The sequence below is a fragment of the Diorhabda carinulata genome, chromosome 3 (assembly GCF_026250575.1).
Source record: "Diorhabda carinulata isolate Delta chromosome 3, icDioCari1.1, whole genome shotgun sequence".
NCBI lineage: Eukaryota > Metazoa > Arthropoda > Insecta > Coleoptera > Chrysomelidae > Diorhabda > Diorhabda carinulata.
The window spans coordinates 27,935,178-27,956,594 of NC_079462.1; the positions used below are offsets into that span (position 1 = coordinate 27,935,178).

Below are 21,417 nucleotides of genomic sequence, written 5' to 3' on the forward strand. Positions count from 1 at the left end.
AACCATTTTTGCTGTATATTCGAATTTCTTGGCATCACAAAAAAAAATTTTGTGTTTTAGTATTACTATTTTCATTAAAAAGCTCACTTTAACCACAGTAGTTAATTAAAAGAAGCTCTACAATTTCTAATAATGTAAATAATTGTTTTTTGTATGAATATTTACTATGTAGGCTCGATATTATCGTCTATAACTGACGTCTTGAAGGAGAATAGTGTTATGAAATTCATTTTATATTGTGAAAAGTCATATTTGAAATAACTGAGTGAGAGATGCACCATGCCTCGGCCGCTGCACTCAAATGTTTTTGATAAAACATTCACTCTAAGGCTGGTTAAGACAATAAATAATTCTAAATGAATAAAATGGCAGATAACAAAAAATTGTTTGTTTGCAACGACAAAAGTAGTGTCGACTTAACAATAAAAATAAAGATCAAAATCCGTTTAAGCGATCTTCATAAAGGAGGAATTTCTGGTAATTAACTAAATACAAGTATCGTCAAAGTATGGGTTCAATTTTTACTAATAATTTTTTAAAATATTATTGACCTCGTGCTTTATTCAGATTCCAGCAATTTCTAAAGATGAGATTATTATTATCACCCAAATTGTGTGACCTTTATGTCCGCATTGCTTGAAAGTGGTCGATAAGTACGGCCTAGTTTTTCGGGCGGTGGTGTCACATCTAGTAGCCATAAAATCTTGAATTTCAATATGAATTTAGAGATTATCGTCAGTGTTGATTTGCCATTACTGTGATTAAATCGAAAAATTTTTGCTGCGGTAGAATTCCAATTAATTTGAAGCCATGTCATTGAAGACAACCAATCAGTACATTATACTGAAAATATACCAAAAAATACCGTTTATAGTAAAAAACTTGTTTGGAAAGCAATTATGGTCTTTTGCAATGATAGAAAGTATCAATTAGATGAAAATCCGACAGAGGAAGAATTGGCGTTGATTTTGAAGAATTGGGCTGTGAATTCGAGAAGAAAGAAATAATACAGAGTTTAAACTACGGTCAAAACCATGTAGAACCTAACAAGTAAGCTGTTACAATATTAGAAAAAAATGAATTATTATTGATCCATTCAAAAGTTTTGCATTTCAAAAAGCGCGAGCTGCCCGCGATTCTATACGACGAAATTGCAAACAAAGCCCTGTAAAAACAAAATTCAACAGAATTAAGCTCTGTAGAAATAACGACCTGGACCTGACAACATTCCAAAAGAGATGCTAAAGCTTATAAATGAAGAAAACATACGAATATTTGTCAATCATGTTCATTCAACCGCTGGAATTCCAGAAGGGTTGAGAACACGAGAAGTACTTTTTGCACTGAATATATTACTACAAAAATGCCGGGACCAACGGAAAAAAGTATTTGCAGTCTTTATCGATTACGAAAAGGCATTCGATCGAGTACAACAAGACAACGGAAAATCGACAAAAGAAAGCAAAATCTTAAGAGGAGTCAGACAAGGTTGCATACTCTCACCACTTATGTATTCAGATAAGCCCTTTAAGCTTAAATTTGTTGCGAAAGCTTCTGTTAAGTTTTTATGAGTCATATATTTACTACATAAGTGAATCACATTTTTTCCTTTATTAATTCATAGGTTTTATACAATATTTAAAAAATTTGAACGATAATGGATAACGACAATTTTGAATGTGTGGTCCCTAAACTTATTCGGAATATGATCCGCGAACAAAGCTAATATCTTATACGAGGTAACAACATTACTGATAATAGCTTGAGTTTGATTGGAAAAGCTTTAAAATACCAACGTATCGCCTTTCATGGAAATCCTACACAAGTCAAAATTCATTCATTTCTAATTAGTAAATGTGAAAACTGTGAGAATAATGAAAGTTCAAGACGTGATTCAATTTCCTGTTTCCCCATTAAAAATGCTGCGAGTGGCAACACTGCAATGTATTCCGATAAAACGTGCAACTGATTACCAAACAATTGAGACATGGTCTTGGCAGGTGCACACAATTTAACATATCTGACCACAATGTTAATCATTTGATTAGGTCAAGGTTTTAATCGTTGTGACCTTCACTGAAAGAACCGAATTAATGTAATAAAAGGAAAAAATACTGTTATAAATAGATTCTTAATCTCAGCAATAATATATAATAATACAGGAGGTGAAAAAACTATTTGTTTTATGAGAGTCTGGAAGATTAAATACTTAACATTTTTCACGCTGTCGTCATTTCTATCTATTCACTTTTAAACAAGTTAATTATAAATGCATAAACATTAAATATGATTTAAACAAGCATAATGAGTTTCAAATATTTGGGAAATTTCAGAAGTTTTCGAAATGTCATAAAACTCAACCTAATTGAAAGAAGCAACCATTTTCGAATTTCACGAAAAAATTTAAAATATTTGTAAAATTGAAATTTGAGAAGTACTTTTACTGTAAAAAGTATCAAATAATTCCAACAGCAAAACTGATTTGATATTGAGACAAGTTTTAAAAAATCACTTATAATACAAATTTACTTGATAAAAATAGATATTTCTACTAGTTAGTAGCCCCTGAAAGCGTTTATATCAAAAGTTGGATGATTATTCCAAATTATTATTACTAAACAAAATGTTTGGTTTCTGTAAACAGTGGCGGTTAACAGTGTCATATTTAATGCATGTTTGTTTTATGGATTATTTTAGTTTGCGATTTTTGCATTCAATTTTAGCGCTTCCCTTTTATTATTATTAACAATATAAATTCATTAGAGTTGATTACTTTTTATCGACCATTCAAGGTACACGATACATTGTCGAGTAATGAAAAACGTTTTAGTATGGAAGTCAGTAGAGTTTGGACCTAAAGATTTACCAATGTCAAAGAGTTACAGTAGAAATGTTTGAGTGTCTAAGACGACATGAAGATCAGTCAAAAATGTTATTACTAAATTTCAATTCAATATTTTACCATTTATCACTATATACAAGTGGGAATGTCTAAAGGGATTCTCAACTAAAGTAGATTAATCATATTTGATTTTGGTACATTTGATTATGAAGCTCCTCTTAAATAATATTTCTATTTACTAGAAGACGATATACGTGGAAGTACTTCAGAATCATTTGTTTTAATAGGATATAGTGATGCTGGTGTGAACTCCGAAGATTGTCTTTTAACGAACTGGATATTAGTTTCATTATTTTTTCATTTGCCTCCAAATCGTTATTTCTAAATCTTCCTTTACTCACTTTTCCCACCTGGTTTTCAATCTTCCTCTTCGCCTACTTCCTCTTGGTCTCCACTCAATGATTTTGTTTAACAGTGATGAAAGATCTTTTCTCTGTACACATACTCCCCTTTGTTACTGTTTTTTCCCTCCATATAAATTCTTATTTCGTGGTTTATGTGTTCTCGGTATTCTCAGTTTTTCTCAGTATTTCTATTTCTATGACCCCTGCAAGTTATAAAATTGTTTCGTAAATTTTTCCATTAAAGTTTATTGCCTGATTTTATTCTATTGTTCATTACATTCTTTTCTTTACTATTTACGATTACTCCCAAGTATTCGAATATATTTGTTATTTCACAAATTTATACACACCCATTTCTATTTCTGCCCGGTTCTCTGCATTTCACCTTGTGCTTACCCATTTCTATTTTAGTCTGGTTGATACTCAGTACGCTGATTCCTAATCCTTTGTTTTATTTTTTAGGTCTATCTCTAAGAAACCTACTCTGTGTTCTAAACAAAGAAGCCTTACACATTTCTGATTCCTTGATTTCGATATGTTTTTTCGCGCTCATATCCAGGATGCTCTTTCAAACACCACGAAGGAGAGTGCATTTGAACAGTACGTGGAGTGAAGTATCCTCCTCCAATTTTCATCTTAGACATAGAGTATCTTGTGTTTTGCCGTATACAAGTGGCCAGTAATCAACCCGATGATCAGCATTAGTTGATTTCTTTCGAGTTGAATGAAACTGTCTACCAGTACTTTTTATGGCCTTCTGAAGATGGTTTTGGTGATGACATCATTGGATACGGGTAACGTTTTCGCTTACCCGTCTGCGCTTTACCTGATACCAAAATGTCCACTTTCTTACATAAATTTCACGTAGTTGTTCATTACCGGTTTTTGAAGTTACTCAATACCGTTTTTACTACCTTAGAGGTGATAACCACCACCGCGAGTGCCTCAAGAGTATGTTGATAGCCGAAGAAGATATAAATGTTTTTGATCCTACACTTTTGGCCCTCTAGCACAAATTAGGACCTTCAGGGTTTAGTAAATTAGGAGTGTTATCTTCCCATTCGTGTCTTTCAGGCAAGACACGAACTTGTTTGGTTAGAACGTTTTCTAGGCTCCTGTCCTGTAGTATAGCCGCATGGCCGTATTGTGCTAATCTCCATAGTCATTGTATAAGCAGAGCAATTTTAGTTTTTACTGCCAAATTTTCTGCATAAAGATTCGGGACTCACGTGTATGATGGCCTCATATACATATTTTTCTTTTCACAACAGTACAACATACGGGGCTTCAGCCCCACGTTTTGCGAAGCAATCTTCTGCAAGTCCAAACATTTATTATCCGTATACATTTAAAAGAAGTGATAAAGTAGACTTCATAGTATCAAATTATATAACAAAAAGTTGTTATTAGAAAGATAAGCGAATTATGAAATGAAGTATATCATTTTGAAAAAAATCCGCTGATCTACATAACTTCGTGCAATGATCTGACAGCCTAACAATAATTACAAACTTTCTCGTTTATGGCAAATTTTTTATAATTTCAAATAGAAAACGTATACCACCAATTGCTCGATAACAATTCATTCATTGTCAAATCATATGATTTCGAATATAATCTTAAGTTCACTTTGATATAAAGCCAGTCACAGACTTCACCAACATGAATTTTAGAGCAGTTTCTGTCGTCATATTCACAGACGATCGACCGAAATGAGCGTCGTTAGGTTCAACGTTAACTTTATTAGGTCAATGTTTCCAGAGAAAATGTGCCAGTTTGAAAATTTTCTGCACGAACGTTCACTGTAAATCGATTTTTAGTTTAATAGAAAGCAGCTTGTTAGAAAAATACGTTTCGTTACTACAATAATAGAAACTTTGGCACATAAAATATAGAAATAAAATTTTTTCCGATTGGTTTCTATAAGAATCAATAAAATTGTACAGGTAACAAAAAATTGAAAATATACAGGATTGTAAGTCTCTTTATATGAGGTCCTTTGTTCATTTCTTTCAGAAAAATCGTAATGGAAACTACACAGACCAACAGATACTTTGGTGTCGGCAGTATTGCAAATCATGTAAATGTATTCCAAAGTAAATTCGAGGATGCTCAATCGATTCGAGAAAACTGAAACTGTTGCCGAAAGGCAAAGAATTTGGAGAGCCCATATAACAACCGTCATTGGTAGAAACTCTCGTAGTACTTGCAGAATCCTGAGAACAAATGTTTCTTTATTGATCTTAACAATAAGCAAAAGAATTCGTGATATTAATTTAAGATCCATGTGACTTATTAAGGATAGTACCAAAATACCTACAAATAGGAAACAAAAACTAGCTTGAGCATTGGAGCAAGGTGATCTTCAGGGATGAGTCCCTTCAGGTATTATGTTTAGATAGTAGACAAGAACGAAAATGGATAAATCCATTGACATCGTCCGGTCCAAGGGATTCGAAGAGGTACAATTATGATTTGAGTAGGAATTTGTTTTAATGCCCGTACTAAATTGATTATATTCAATGGAAACATTACAGGACAAATATATAGAGATCAAGTGATATACAACATGCCGCTACAGCACTTCTATACATTTTAATTGATAATCGAGATCAGATCGAGCATCTAGCTGTGGTGATTTTGGAAAAAAATCTTCTCTACCTCTCACCTGGGTTGCCTATTCCAAACAGCATGCTTAGAATCAGTAAGAATAAGCTATTGTTAATCACAACACCGACCAGAAATCTATCAACTTGAAGACTTTCTTACGCCTAGTACAGAGAACTGCTGAACGACAAAATCTTCATAAGAGATCTTAAATTGATAAATAATAAAGAAATAGTTCTGAAATTGGAGGCAACGTGAAGACACATGTAAAAAAGATGCCTTTATAGCGGGTTATCCTTTTTCTTCATATAAACGATTAATAATATGCTGGTTGAGATGCAGTAGACAAAGGTGCATACCATAGGCTAGTCGATTACTTTGCTCTTCTTATACAGGACCACGACCTTGACATATGAAGAAATAAGATGCAAAAAGCTTTTAATATCAATGAGTAATGACGCACATCCAGGTAATTGAGGGGCTGTCCCTTTAAGGCTGATACGTTGATTTAATAAAACCCATTGTGGTTATGACTACTCCCATCCTAGCAGTGGCTATCACTTTTGGCGCTTTAAATCCTTTTTTTTTTGAGGTGGATTACTCCTAGTTTCCTAATTTTTATTTTCTTTATAGTTTGTCGTTTGTTTTGGCTGCTTTTGTTATAATTTTCCATTCTTTTCGGTTTCGGCATTTTCCTCGTGGGTACGAGGTAAAAACTGCGATTAGGTTGCAATCACAAGAGCTTTGAATAGCTGCCTAATATGGGCGTGCGGCTATACCAAAGCTCAGTACCCTCGAAAAAGCTTTTACTGAGAAATGGGTTCACCTAATTTTCTAAACCCAAATAGACCCGTTTAGTAGACAGATGCGTTCAGAACATAACTGGAAGAAGAAGCAACTTTCTTTAGTTACGCATTGAGATTGAAGGATACTATAAGGCTCGTTTCCCTAGTCACAATCTTCGAAGCACAGATTTTAGCATGTACTGGAGAGATAATCAACCAATAACACAGAAACAAACAAATTTATATCTGCTACGAGTCTGTAACAATAAACCAGCTCTCGAAATACTTAGGACGGTGGTTATCATCTATAGGGTAATACGAAACTGTATTGAAAGGCTGTCGATAAATGACTGTATCAGCTGGTCCCTAGACACCAGAGCCTTCAGGGAAATGGGAGGCCATACGGGTTATGTGACGAGTATGTTATCGGTCTTCCCAATTCCTTTAACGATGGTTTTATCAAAAATCTAATGGACAGGTGGCTGGGAACCACAGGTAAGCATCATACTGAAGCACTTTTTGAAGTGTAATTCGAAGCACTGAGATTCAGTTTCGTTCGACTAGTAAGAAATCAGCTAAGGCTGATCATTCCGTTGATAATTGGCCAATATTGGAGTTGCGTTTGGTACCCGTCTGGAAATTTTAATTACAATCATAACCTTAACAATTAAGCTTAAAGATAATGTCAAAAAAGTGATGTAAACTATTAAGTAGCTTAAACAAAATGCTCAGGTATCCAAGATGAAATTCTAATTCACCTATTGTTCAACTGCACTCCTCTTCGTGTTATGCGAGTGATCACCCTGGAAATAAACGCGGAAGAACACACGGAAATGAAGGAGACAAATAAATTTTAACTTTTTCACTTCGCACACGCAGTAGGTCTCCATAATCTGTACTCCAATGCTGGAATCGCTCTTAAGAGGGCCCGGAGGCAATGGAAGATTTACTAATTCCAATTAAAAAGTTTCTCTCTATACATATGGAAATATTAGATATAAATACCACAATATTGTATAGTGGATATAAATTCTAATGAATAGTTTGATTGAATATTGCTAGTACCTCCTAACTAGATGATTAATTATATCTTAAGTCGTTCAATTTTATGGTTAATAAATGGTCAAAAAACATCCCGTTATTTCAAATTCCTCTAGTACATTCTAAATATTTATTAGACTTATAAACAAACATATTGCCGACATCGCTATTGCATTTGTATGTAAAAAGAACAATAAAACAAAACTCAAAAAAAACAACAACAAATCATATATTATATAAAGTTGTCTTTGGCACCGGCTACAAAGTCGGCAGCAATTCTGTCACTATCTATACGCAACCGAACTGAAACCTCGTAGATTTATTTTGTTCTGGTGGTTCGCAGTTTACTGAGAAATCCAATGAGCCTAGCTTAATTTTTAATAGCTTCCACGCGTATATCAGGTAATGAATTGCTTGGACCGCAGTATGGAATTCGTCGGCACTGCTGTTGTATATGAACCGCAACAAATATCTATCTGTTCAACCAGCGCTATCTCTAGCGCGCTGCACTCAGTTCGGTAACAGTATCATATCGGAACGAGGAGTGTGTGGAACGTCTTGTAGTATAACGTTCTTTTTGCGACCGGGGAATGTAAACAGATACTTTTGAGAATATTGAACACTAAGTGTGACACTTTTATTACGAGAATTTTATGTGTTTTACGGGGTTACCTGATCTATTCCGATTTACTCTTCGTTTTTTTCTTCTTTTTTTGTGAATATTTTGTGTGACTTTTATGGATACGTTGAGGCTTTGAAAAAACTAGCATTGAATGTTTGGTGAGTTTTTTGATGATTTGTTTGTGTAGGTCGATTCTAAAATGTAGGCTTTGGACTGCGTCCAAACTTTGAAAAATCGGAGGACGTTGTAATGATGTTTTCAAAAATGCATGTTTGAATTACCTATACATTTAATTTTCTATACGTTTTCTAAATCCAATAAATTATGTTTAAAACTTTATAAATAATCCAAGTTAGTTTCGTTAGAATCTGATTATATGAAAAATTCAGATTTTATTAAATTAACAAAAGCAACTGAATAAAAAAAAAGCATTAGCATTTTGATTTTTTTCGTATTCTATGACATCTAAAATCTAATAAATAATCTAATCAAAAACATTAAATTTGAATTTATAAAGATTGTATATTCATGCATCTCTTTCTTAATTTGTATATTTCAGTATTCGTTAAATCAACAAGGTGATTTCCACCTTATTTGATTAACATAATATAAACTCATCTTTAGCTTTAACAGACTACTATAAAATTTGTAATTGTAATATCCCATCATTCAAATTTCAAAAACGCACTGTATACCTCATAGAGCTTTTAGAACCGCTTGCATTCATCAGGGTAGTCTTGTTAGTATTAAGTTTTGAATGGTTTTTTGGTGAATGTTTTCTTATTCCAAGTGAACAACACGCTCTAAAAACTCATTGAGACATATACAAACGTGCTCTATTGGATAGAAGTCAGAGTTACTTGGTGGCTACAAGATCTACATGACAATTTCATTTAAGTAATCCATACCAGTTATTGTAATATATTTTCCCCAATTTTTAAATCACTAATTTGAAGAGAGAATTTAGCAATTCATTCCTCATGTCTAAGTCGTATTATATCACGACCATCTGGAGATTTTAGGCTCACTTGCATAACGTTTAACGAGTATTAATCTGCATAAGTAACAAAATTGTAGCAGGCTTTTTACACTTAAACCGGGCTTCTTTCAATCTTTTAACTGTTAAAGGTAGGCATCCATTTTAAACTGATCAAATTTAAAATGGATGACTTAACTCTATATCAAGTACATTTTCTATTTCTCAATACATGTTGTCAGGGAAAGCACGAATTATGTCTTGTAGCTCTTTTCTAAGAAATTAAAAAAAGTATTAATACACACAAAACAATAACTAATACCCAATAGAGATTTTGTATAATACATTTATCAGATTGAAAAAATCGGAGTACTAATTTTTATGACTTGGTTGAATGACATACTTATAAAACCTATACAAAAATAACCTAAGCAACTTGACATACACGTCAGCCACCTTAGGTTTCTACAGTTAATTTTTAAAGAACATTTTTTCAAATAATAAGAGTTAAAGTCAGAAAATATAAATAATAATTCAACACAAAATTCATATTTGCTTCGTTAAATTGGGATATGTAATATGTATACCAATATCAACTAAGTCACCCATTTATAATTTTATTTTTTTTCCTAATTTAAAACTTTTATTAATCAATATACACAGTTACAGATCAATTTTCGAATTAGCATGTTCCCAATTTGAAAAAATTGCCCTCAAAAAGTAGTAATTGCGATAAAAAATACAGAGAATTATTTTATTAAAAACAAAGTGAAAATATTGAATTATTTTCCTTTAAGGTATTGTCCTTGGCAAGCAAAACATTTATCCCAACGTTAAATTCAAAACTACTTTCTTTGCTGCGGTCCAAAATGATATCAAGACGTTTCTGTGTGTAATATTGTTTATTTCCGGCAAATTTTCGTGTATGTAGTAACACCTTATAAAATTTGGGGTTTACAGTTGTTCCTTCCCCTTGTCAAAGTTACTACATTGTCATTATAAACAAATTCTAACAGTTCGTGAGCATCTTGGGCACTATATTTCAAATACAAACAAGATTGATGAAGATAAAACATTTCAACAACTGAAAATCACAACAGATTCCTTAATTCGATCATAGCTGGTGGTGAAAAGGAGATCCTGAAACTACAATCTGAGAAATAAATGTCGGGCCAAACCTAAAAAAGTTTGTCTGGAAACAAGACGATGTTTCGAACTTTCTATTCTCGTAGTATCTACAGTGTCCACTTAAATTTAGTTTATCATGAACAAAAAAGTCGATGTTTAAGCATTGCTCAAGTTCCATATTTAACAAAAGACACGATCTCACTAAAGCCTCATTTTCAAGTCTCTTTCTTCGCACATCGTTTCGCAAACGTTCAAGGGGTTCTTTATACAATTTAGTGTTTACATATGTCGGAACGAACTCTGATTGAACTAAGCCTTACAAAAAAAATACTAATAACCATGACTTTGATATCACTGATTTTCCATTGAAAATTCTGAATTTTTGTCCAATTATAGCCACAGAATTGACTTTCATTTTTCCTTATAACATTTAAAACGATCCGAACGGTCATTTGAACAGTCTTTGAAATAACTACATTATAATTATTGACATGAATCAATATTTCGATTTAGATTTTTGAGACTGTTTATCACCTTCAAAAATAGTTCACGAAATACTAACAAGCATGAAAGGGTTCTGGGCGCTCAATTCTCCTATTGATCTGACAGGAGATGCGCGTTATAAAGTTTCTGTGAACGCTTCGTCAGAGCTGTTTAAGACTGTTTCTAAAACTGGAATATTGTTGTTCTCAAACCATTTTAATGCTGTTTTGGACGCATGATAGGCAAATCTGCCTAGCTGACATATGAAATCATCCCCCGAATCCAAAGTTTCTTCGATTGAGGGCGATAAACATTCCTCAAGAATAGTTAAATATTTATCGGTATTGATGATACTAAGCTTAATAGCCGGATATCTGCACCCTCACAATAACGTTTACCGGAACTCAAATTTTTTGTTTCAGACAATCTGGATTTAATGTCTTATTCTCGGGGGAATCTACTCCGACTATTGTCTATACCAACTTCAAAATTCCAATGTATTTTGTTCCATCGTTCCAAGTTACTGTTTCGATGGTCTCTGGCCCATTTCAATCTATTTTTTCTAATGAGGTCACCAAAAGTTTTGCAACTTGAAAAGATGTGTTTCTTATTATGTCTATGGATTTATTTTATTTGACACATGTTTGCATTCATTGTTCTTTCTAAACAGTGATAGGAGAAAAAGGGAAAAATACATTTTTTGGAATAATTACAGAGGGTTGTATAAAATTTCATATTTGCAATCGGATTATGGCAGTACAGGCATAGAATCTATTTAATCTAGTTTCTTTTTTTAGATGTCATCGAAACGTGATTCATTTCTTTTATTTTTCTTCTTCTAGGGATCATAAAAACGTCATTTGTTAATTCGGTTCTATATTCTATTTTCCATTTTTTGGACTACATGGAAACGTGGTTTCTAAATATTTCCATTTATTTCATTTTTCTTTTTTTAAGCGTCATATAAACGTGTTTATTAATTTTCTTTGCATTTTATTAAAAATATATAATTTTCAAAAGACTTGGTTTTGTTCCGCAACAATGAATTCAGTTTTATATGATCACCTTCATGTGAAAAAACTTGTTAGTCTTTGGGTGTCACATACGATTTTCAAAAGGTAGAATAAATAAAAATCTCGATGGAAACGTTAGAAATGTTAAACAATGAATGGACGTCTTATTCTTGCTAAAATAATAACAGGTGTTAAAGCTTGCCATACTATTTTACGATAATCCTACCTACTTGAAGAGCCGTATGTGTACTTACGAAGATTTATTGAAACCAAAAACAAAAGTATTTAAAGAAATGTTCGTATTTTTCTTCCGTATTTTAGGATTATTTGAAGCAATACAACTGAAGAAACGCTTACGTGGTCGACGTTTTACGACGTAACATGAGATAGATGAGCATTCCAAAATAGATTGGCTTTAAGCATTTAAATTGTGGAACGTTTGGTTGCAAAAATACATAGATGTAGGTGGTGGTTACTTTGATAATAAATAGAATTTTTTTCAAAGACTTTTTGTTTTCTAATACCTCAAAATATATAGTGTCACCTGTGTATTTTGACATTTCAAGCAATGTGTGCAATGTTCCCGATAGATTTAGGTTTTGGTACATATATAAAAAACTTTTTTCATTGGAATTTTCTGGATATTAATAGATTATTTGTCTGGAATTCCAATATGATCATAAACTTGTTTTTCATAAATGAATGAAAAAGAACCAGGGACATGCTTAATAAATGTATTTCTTACGGTTTCAAACGATTTTTTCCGTTAATAATTAATCAAAAATGCAACGAATTCATTATCAGTCACAGATGATTGATAATTTCTTACAGTACGTCTTTTTAATAGAATTTACTGTATGTGTAAGTTATCACGATGAATGATTTATTTGTACTGAAGACATTTAGTTGTTGAATGTTTTATTTGTATCCTGAATAATCTCATTGGTGTATATATATACGAGGTCTAGATATTAAATAACGAGACTGGTTACGAAAAAGGTTTTTACCATAAAAATTATTCCACATTCGAATGCTTCCCTTCAATATACTCCCCTCCTCTCGACACACATGTTTCCATACGTTTTTTCCATTAAACAAAGCAGTGCTGGAAGATATCTCTGGTGAGAGCCTTTCGGAGCTCTGTCGTTTTTTGCTTTACCGCTTCCATCGCCTCTAATCGTGTCTCTTTCAAAGCAGATCTTTCTCTAACCTTTCAAGTAAATCTCAACATTGACGTAAGAGCTTTTGGTCAGGAGTCAGATTTTTTGGCACCAACTTCGCACAGAGTTTTGTCCTGTGTAATTCCTCGTGTAATACTAATTTTTCTAACGTTTCTTTATCGGCGTTTACAGCCTCGGAAATCATCCCCATGCTCATTCGACAATCTGCACGCACAATTTGGTTGATTTTGGTTACTGTTTCCGGAGTTGAAAAAGTCACAGGGCGCCCTGGGCGATGGTCATCTTCAGTACTCTCTCGGTCCTCACTAAAGCGCTTACACCACTCAAAAACACGCGCACAAGATAGAGAATTGTCCCCATAGGCCTCTTGCAACAATTTATAGCACTCAGTCCGAGATTTTTTCAATTTAACGAGAAATTTGATATTGATCTGTTCTGAGTCATGCATAGACAAGATATCTAGATACCCAACGCACTACTCGTTTTTTACCCCACCCATTTAGGCGCACAGTCTCATTATTTAATAGCCAGACCTCGTACATTATAAGTGATAATGGAAGAAATGCAATTATTTGAGGTTATTTTTTAATCAAGAACACTTAGTATTTTTAATAAAAGGCGACTTTGTATTCATTAAGAAGTTCAGTGATCGCTATACAAACGTTTTGGTACAGTTATAAACAGTGTGCATTATTTCAAGAGGCTTTCTAAAAATCAGAAGTAAAAAATTATTCATATAATCGAATAAAGAGATGCAACAAATTTAAAGTGTTTAAAGTTTATGCTCTTGAAACTAGTGAAACTACTGAAAACATAGACTAGAAAAACAAAATTGCATGAACAGAACAGAATGCAACCCAATCAACGTTTCTGTACCCTCGATCTTTTTGGTAAATCTTAGAAAGAAATATTAAAAACTAGGAGATTCTGGCGAATGTTTATACATAGGTATGTTATTAGGCATTTCAGATTATTATGGTTTCTTTCATATCGCCTATCTAGGATACAAAAATCTGGTTCTGCCTTGAAGAATATTTGGGATCAAGATATGAAGAATTTTAATTTTTATAGTATATTTGCAAGGTATCCACCAGCATTTTCATTATAGAAAACATATGTCAAAAATACTTAAATTGTGAAAATTAGTCTATCAGATAATATTTTATTGAAACTAATATGAAAATTATTATAAAAGCAATTTTTGTGAGCATAAGTTATTGAGTATAAATTTGTAGTAAAATGCATAAAATTTCTAACTTCGAACGAGTACGGTCTATACTATTCACTAACTTTCCCGGGATTTGAATTCAAACATTGGAATAATTGTATAACTTAACAACTTACCTATGAAGTTTAACTTGAGAAGAAGCTTCATTTATTATTGCACTATTACTAAAACTAAACTCTGAACCAAACTGAAAGTGTCTTTATACCAGATGTGATCTGTACTTGATCAAGACTAATACACTTTTATACAAGGGTTGCTACTTAAGTTTTGTGAAAGACAAATTAAAACTAATATTTATAATTGAATATGGTTTTATTGTTTTTCGAAATATTCTCTATTAAGATCAAAAAACTTTTCCTTGCGTTGAACCAATTGTCGATTCCATTCTGATCGAAGTACCTCTTGTAGAAAAACGTCGACCTTGCAATTTATTTGTGATCTGCGGGAATACGAAGAAATCATTGGATGTCAAACAAAAACTGTACAGCAGATGATCCATCAATTCGATGTTTTGACTGTACAAAAACATTTTTGTTTAAAACTGATGTGTGATCGCTCGCACAATGTCGTGGTGGATAATGATTCGTCTTCTGCGTTTGGTTTCCCTAATTTTTTCGAACACTTTTGGCAAAAAAATGATGTTGCAGCATTCAGAATTAGCTGTTCTACGTTGCTCTAATGTAACGGTAACGAAAGACCCATACAGGTTTCACCAATCGACACGAGCTTTTTGTGAACGATTGTCAAATTATGCGGTATCCAACAGGAACAAATCTTTTTGACAGCCAAATGTTCATGCAATATTGTATGTATGCGTGTGGAACTAATGCCCAAGTATGCCTTAATTTCCCGATGTGCGGATGTCACATAAGGATCTTGAAATATCAGTTTACGCCCAGCATCGATGTTTTCTAACACAACAGCCAATTTTGAACGACCTTCACGAAATCCATTCTAACGAATTGCTACCACGACTGAATTCGGACAACTAAGTAAAGACGGTGCTTCGTGAACAAAAGTCGAAGTTGATCCGCATACTGCTGTTGGTTTAATCCACGTTGAATCTTTGCTATTTAATTCCATTTTTTAAATTTGAATGTTTCAAGTATGACAAACACTCAAATAGACTCGGTAATAAACACGATTTGAGGATGTTCACCTTTAAAAATGTTAAACTTTATGATGGCAATGTCAGATGTGACATATTCACAGCAGTGTTGCAATATGTCAAAACTTAAGTAGCATCTCTCGTATCTCACCATAAATTAACCATACTTCGGGCTTCTCTTTGCAATGTTTGTTCCCTTCTATCATACTTGATTATAATAAAGTTATTCAAGAAGAACTGTGAATAAATATGAGAATTTTATCATCTTTACAAAATTTTTTTTTTTTGTTTTACTCTGTCTTCTTGAAATTTTAACGAAAATGTATCATTGAAGGATATGATTTATAAATTGGAACCAAGGGATTATTGAAAGAAAATACCATAAACAACTTTTAGCTTTATTGCAGGTAGTTGCAACTGGTATGAAGTTTTTTGAAATTAAAATCCATAATTATTTTAAAATGTAAGCGATAGGAAATTAGAAAATATCAATGACCTTGACACGTTTAAGTATTACCATGTTTATATTTCTCGAGAAATTTCTCAGTAGCTTAATCAAAATATCTTCGAAGGTATTTATTAACGGATATTTAATGATGGTCATTATTCAAAAAGCATAGTGATAATTGTCTACATTGGAATTAAATATAAAGCACGTTTTTATTATTTTTGTGGTGATACAGTGAGCGCGTGTAGGTTGGAGCACATTTGTTAAAAGCTTTATTTGGAATTTGAAGAAAAATTGTCGATTTTATTTGGAATTGCTAATTATTTGTTGTACTCATATTTTTGATCTTAATTGTTAGAGTAATTACGCACTTATTATCATATTTTTTTAAATAGCGCAATGCCATCAAAAAGAACGCATATGCCATTTCTAAAAACTAATTTGGTGATACTTATCTACGTATTTTTCTAACTTCCGATCCAACGCTTTTATATATTAATAAATTAGATACTTTTTAAATTTTTTAGATTCCATGAACACGTTTCTCAATAATTAGACTGTATAAAATAATGGGAAGCTACTAACAACGGATAGAGATTTCAAACTAACAACTGTGTTATGAATAAGATAGGAACTGGTTAAGCGAAAACCAACGAATAGAGATTTCAATATTGATACGTTATGGAGATAGGAACAGTACACAACTGAGTTTTGGAACAAATTTGACAATAAATATCCCCATCGACCTATTTCACGTTCGACGGTGATCAAATTCAAAGCAAAATTTAGAAATTTTGTCAATATGGATGATAGTTTTGTGATCGTGTGGGCAACAATGTTAAGATGTAATATAATCAGTTCTTGTAATAAACCTACCAATAAAGAAATCATGATCTACAATAAAAACAGCAGTACTGTTCCTTTGTAGAGCATCCCCAAGGTGAAGTCAAAGAGTATCATTTAAGTAAAGGCAAAGTACTTTATTTTCAACGAAAAATAATTGATCATATAAGAATAAAAGTCACTCTTTCAAGACCTTAAAAATAACCTAAAATACTATTTAAACATTATCTGGCAGTACCAAAGTCAAAAGTGGTGCTCAGTTTCTTTCACCAACAATAGAAAAAACGAAGAATGGTTACAAAAGGTAATATATTACACTCAAATACCTATTCTTTTGTACGACACGACCTAGAATAGCATTGCTAAAACGGCGTAGCGGTCCTAAGATCAAAACACTTTGATACGTTCACTAATTGAAACTGAAGACACCACAGTATACGGAATACCACTGAACAAGTTGAACGATAGTGGAAACGACAAAATTTATTCCAAAAAGTTCCATACTTTTGATTCCTCTCCAAATATGCCAAAAAGACGAGTTCATCAAACTTTTCTTATACTACATCACATGAGCAAATTTGTTTGGGATATATTTTTCAAATATTATTCATCATTATACAAGATATAGTAAGAATTTAAAATAAGAAAAGTGATCTGTGAATATTATTTGATGGTAACTAATTAAATTCCGTCATCTAATATGGTTAGTTCACAAGAAATGCATTTGACATTATGATTAAAACGTTGGAAAGAAAATATTTTTATATATTTTAGTATGAGAACAATTTATTTGTGAACCTTTTTCCTTTATAAAATGGAAAGTTACTTCCAACACTTATATCATAAATAGTTATTATTTCTCGAATAGACGCTTATGTAGTCTTGGAAAAAGTATGACCTCTGCGCACAGAAAAATAGTTCTTTTTCTGGTGTATTTCAACTAAATGACTTATATGTAAATGGAACATGACATATCCGTTTGTCGACATTTTTCTTCATCATTTTTAATTAATAAGGATTAATTTCGTTGGAAGTTGGAAGAAGAAAAAAAATGTTTCTTCTTGCTCTGCAAACCATACATTTACAGCTTTTATTATCCAAAAAATCAATCATGATTACTCCATGGCATTCCCAAAAAACTGAAGCAAGAACTTTTCCAGCAGATTTTTGGACACGAAACTTGGAGAACCAGGTGTCGCTATTCAATCGATTGTTGCTTTGTTTCTGGATCGTAGAAATGTACCCAAGTCTCATCCATAATAACAATTCGGCTTAAGAAGTCTAAATCGTTTTCAAATCGAGCACAGATCGAACGCGATGCTTCTATCCCTGCAAGCTTTTAGTCATTCATTCATTCATTTGGGGGATCCATTTTGCAGCAATTTTTCTCATGTCCAAATTGACGTGAACTATATGATGAATGCGTTCGTTTGAAATATTCAGTACTTCAGATATCCGTTTTAGTCCAATTCGACGGTCTAATATCATTGCATGAACTGCATCGATATTTTCGGGAACTGACACAGAAAGTGGCCTTCCCGATCGGTCATCATCTTCAATGGAAAATTTACCTCTTTTGAAGCTTGCACTCCAATTTTTCACGGTCGCATACGAAGGACATTGATCACCAAGGGTATTAAGCATATCTTCGTAAATCTGCTTACCTTTTAACCCTTTTAAATACAGGTACTTGACGATGGCTCGATAGTTCAATTTTTCGATTTTCCCAATTTCGGTGGACATCTTTTTCTTTTAATTTATTGCGTAACTCTGGTTTACTTTTCATAAATTTCTAAAAACATATCTTAAAATGGGGATTTAACAGTTCCAATATGGGAAAATTGTTGCAATGCTTTGAAATTAAGAAGTTATCACGATTAACGTTTTATTTTCCGTATTAAAAACAGCTAAATTCTCCGTTGCCTTGTTTTCACAAATATCTACTAATCAGTTGAAAACTTTGCATTAAAAATTATGGAAGTATTTATCGGTGAAAGCAATTATTCTCACACCCACCTTGAAAAGTGATAACAGCGAGAAATATTTCCCTCGGAAGTTGATAAGATAGCAATGGAGATGAGAGATCAGCTACCAGAAAGAAAATTGTATATTTACCTTGCAATTTCTTATTTCAGTATTTTGCAAAACAGATTTTTGCATTTTGTAAATCGAAATATTGATCTATAAAATAGTACATCTTTCAGAAGTCTATTTAATATAAATATTTCAAAATTCTGTTTATATCAGTTTTAGTGTGGGTTAGTCACCAAAAAATGTTATGAGTCAAGTTTGAAATATTTTTAACGCATTGATTGGTATGTTGAAATTGTTGAAGTTTACAGTGTTTCTAATATTTGGATTTGATAAGAAAGCATTGTTAAAACACGATTTCATGGCGTTTAAAAGTCACAGTAAATTAGTACTACGAGTATTTTGAATCTCTACCTAATGGTAGAGATAAGTGATGGTGATAACTCAAACCGACTACAACTTAAAATTCCAGTACATCTATTATTGTGAAAAATCCATGAATTTATTCATATTCAATACCGTATCGTATACCTTAAATAGTTGCCAAGAACCCATCATCTTCATTGAATTTGAATACATATAATAATAAAAACAAAACACGTAAGGTGGATAAAAAAATAATTGAAAAAAAAAACATTAAATACAAGTAATCTCTAAGAAAGTAATAGGTGGGAAGATTAAGCACAGTAAAAATTGTTAAAGAGTAAGATCACAAAGTTAATTCTGGTAAGACGTGGGAAATAATCTAATGGAATTGAAAATCCTGGTAATTGAATTCGACGTGAAAAAATACGGTAAATGAATTTTTTAGCAGCAATTACTTTCGCCTATTTCAAGTAATATGTCATACCCCAATTTAGAGCTCGTTCCATCTTATAAGTCTGTTAGTGATTGCCTGTGATAAGTTACAATCCGACTTAGGTGATAATTTGTTCATGTTCAGGACTGTTCACAAGTTGTAACATCAATAAAAAAATTCAGTTAAGTACAGGACGAATTCGTTCAGTTCAGATTAATTATTGAAGAGTTACGAAGAGGGCAGAAAAATGAGCAAAAGGCTTCATTATTGATCACAACAATACGCCGTGTCACAAGTTCATCTTATTTACCAGATTTAGCACCATGAGAAAAGTAACGGTATGCTATTAAAAGAGAGAGTAGATATAAACCATTCTGAGGTCTTCGAATTTTATATTAAATGTTGTCATAAGTGCATTGCTAGCTAAAAGTAGTGGATAATTAATTAAAATTTCAAATTTACTTTTCATTAATTTTTTCAATCGCACCTCATAGCTTTAACCCGTTTAAAACGAGTCTGTTTTAAAAGGCGCCGTCGCAAATTTTATTTATTAACTGCGGAAAATTAGTTTAGGAACGTCAAATTCAAGAAGGAACTTTCGAAGAATGTCATCCTATTAGTTTTAACCTTTTAATGATGAAAAGGAAATAAATTTTAAATGTGGATTTTCTAGAAAATTCGAGTGGAAAGTGTGCAAACTGTTCACATTTAAAAGCAACATGATTACTCGTCTCCATTTTCGAACCCTACAATGTACGTCTGTTTTTATCGAATTCCTTTTCAACCAAATACTCTACACCAAAAATTTGTGTCAAAACAGTACAATTTAAAGGAACAGAATACATTTTCAAAAACTACAATAATAACTACATTCACTTCACACTTAATGGGGACTTAAGAGTCGGAAATAAATAAAAACATTGGCACCTAATTCTTTTTTTTTACATAAAGTATTCTTAAGCCGGTTATTTACGTATCTACATACTTAAACAGTATACTTGTGCAGCTGTATTGCACCAATATGCTGGAACGTGTCTTGGAGGACACTTGCACAAGTATTGTGATTGTACGAGTGTGTCGAGACAACCTGGAAACAGGAAATTGTGAGACGATCGAAGATTTTATTGAAATAGTGAACCATGCTTATTAAATATAAAATACAGGAATTATCACAAAAAAAACATAACGCTTATCATAGATTAATGGAGAAATTAAAATAGAAGATAATACTTATAAGGACCTTCGTGTAGTAGGTAATCGTAAAATGACTATCAGTTGCTGGTGTCGCGTTACAGCCTCTCTCGTCACTCATTAACCTCAGTACCCCATTCTTTTTCTATTAAACAGGTAACAAGAGATAACAATCTTAGTTATATCTCTAACTCCATATGAATATAATTGCGCCAGCAACTGCCAATGCGCCTTCGTCACCAAATGATAACATCTTCATACAGTATGCAGATAGAAGACAAGTTCTACACACGGAGCTAATTATTTGATGATGTATGTATAAATGAGTAGCTCTTTGTGTAGACAATCTAACTCTATACATTGACACCGATTAGTTACACTTGTAGCGACGATATTTTTATTAACGTGTACTTGTACTATTGCGCAAGTACGCTACGTGAATAACTGGCTTTACACGAATTTCATTAAACTCGAGTTAAAAAATTAACATTTTTCTCTTTATACACGAGTTGCTTTGCGTTAACACGATTTCGAACAATTATAAGAATGTTTTTATACATTTTTTGTTTTATTGCATGAAAATCCTCTATTATATAATTCAACGTTTCACAGTATAAAATTGAAAATCCAGAATAATTGTAGATAAATATATTATTCTTGTACAAGATGCATTGTGATGAACATATT

General features: G+C 32.5%; 1 protein-coding gene across 1 annotated transcript in view; it reads left to right on the forward strand.

The window, feature by feature from the left end:
- The first annotated feature begins 8,125 nt into the window (after positions 1–8,125).
- Positions 8,126–21,417, forward strand: part of LOC130891304 (uncharacterized) — a 169,731-nt gene continuing 156,439 nt past the window's right edge. Inside the window, exon 1 of the mRNA XM_057795942.1 lies at positions 8,126–8,459. The gene's annotated coding sequence lies outside the window, so the exon portion shown is untranslated. The remainder of the gene's footprint in view (positions 8,460–21,417) is intronic.